A 1,385-nucleotide genomic window follows, 5' to 3' on the forward strand; every position below is an offset into this window, starting at 1 on the left:
TTGTACCGGTGGTTTGTAATGCCGATATTTATAATATATTTCAAAAATATTTATTTTTTTATTTTTTCCGACGATTTATGACAGCCGGTATAATAAAGGATAGCCTGGCAAATTGCCGGTTGGGATTCATGAAGTTTGTGCCGGCAAATACACTTTAATTGAGTTGATAAATGGACTTTCTTATAATGCTAACTTTAATATATAGCTTCTTCAATGCGACTCAGTAGTTCAATCAAATTAAGCTCAAAGCCCTGAAGCCATGCCAAACGAATTCAAAGGAAACATTGTGGAGATAGTTCACCAAAGATTGACTGTCTGATTGAACTATTAATAATTCTATTGTGAAAGCCACAACGAATATCTAAAGCTTTGAATGGGAAACACTAGACGGGCCGAAGCCAAACAAAAAGAACCATGCATCTCCCACTATAAATATAATTAAAGCAAACAAGAAATTCGATGGTTGGCTAACTTATTATTCATTAGCTTAGACTTTATTAGACTACAACAATTATTTCAATCCCTTTAATTTGTCAACTGACAAGAGCGGGATTAAGGTGTAGCCTGAGCCTGAAGCCCCTGAACAGGGTTGACGCTTGCTGTGTCATTAGCTTGTGCAGATTCGTGACATATGCATACGCAAACGGTACTCCGGCATATAACATCTGGGCAACTAGGTTTGCATTTTCCTTTGCATTGATCATCTGAATAGCAATTGAATGCTTCTGTTGACGAGAGCAATAGACCTACAGACGGCATCTCAACCATGTTAAATGTGATTACACTAAAAGAGAAAACATGGGAGAGAGAGAGACACTAACCAAACAAGATGGCTAAAGAGAAAACCATTGTTATAGTTAAGTTGAACGAAGCCTTCTTCATACTTTCCTGTGGATGTAGATTGTGAGCTCTATCTAATGGTTTTCGTTTTCATATGATGGAGTTGATGGGGTTGAAGCATCCTTTATATAGAAGTCTGTATCAGGAAAATAATTTTTTTTAACATTATAGATATTTTTGAATTTTGTTAAAAAGAGGAAAACTCATCATTTATGATGCAAAAAAATAAAAAATTCTAGGTTTCGTTTAAATTAATATCATATAAGTTTTCAAGGTGACCAATAAATGGCGTGGGTGGAAAGACAAGCATTTCCTGTTCTCAATCTACATCATAAATGATCATAAGTGTTGTTAAAAAAAAAGTGTTGTAGGAGCATTAGGACAATATCAATTGGGTCAAGTGGTACAAAGTCTAATTCAAATTATTTTTAGGTTACATGCTGTTAGATTATTTTGTATTATAGTATGGAAAGAGTTTTGACCAATTAAAATCTATAGATGAATTTTGATAAATAACACCTAATTTTATTTAAAGATATAGTGCA

At 33.8% G+C, this 1,385-nt stretch overlaps 1 long non-coding RNA gene across 1 annotated transcript; it reads right to left on the minus strand.

The window, feature by feature from the left end:
• Positions 1-293: 293 nt before the first annotated feature.
• On the minus strand, positions 294-943 carry LOC148874619 (uncharacterized). Its single transcript, XR_016104606.1, has 2 exons — positions 822-943; positions 294-746 (listed from the first exon to the last, which is right to left on the minus strand). It is a non-coding gene; the product is annotated as an uncharacterized LOC148874619 (long non-coding RNA).
• Positions 944-1,385: the final 442 nt, after the last annotated feature.

Source organism: Nelumbo lutea, chromosome 1 (assembly GCF_056320005.1).
Source record: "Nelumbo lutea isolate HS-2025 chromosome 1, American lotus-T2T, whole genome shotgun sequence".
NCBI classification, from domain to species: Eukaryota; Viridiplantae; Streptophyta; class Magnoliopsida; order Proteales; family Nelumbonaceae; genus Nelumbo; species Nelumbo lutea.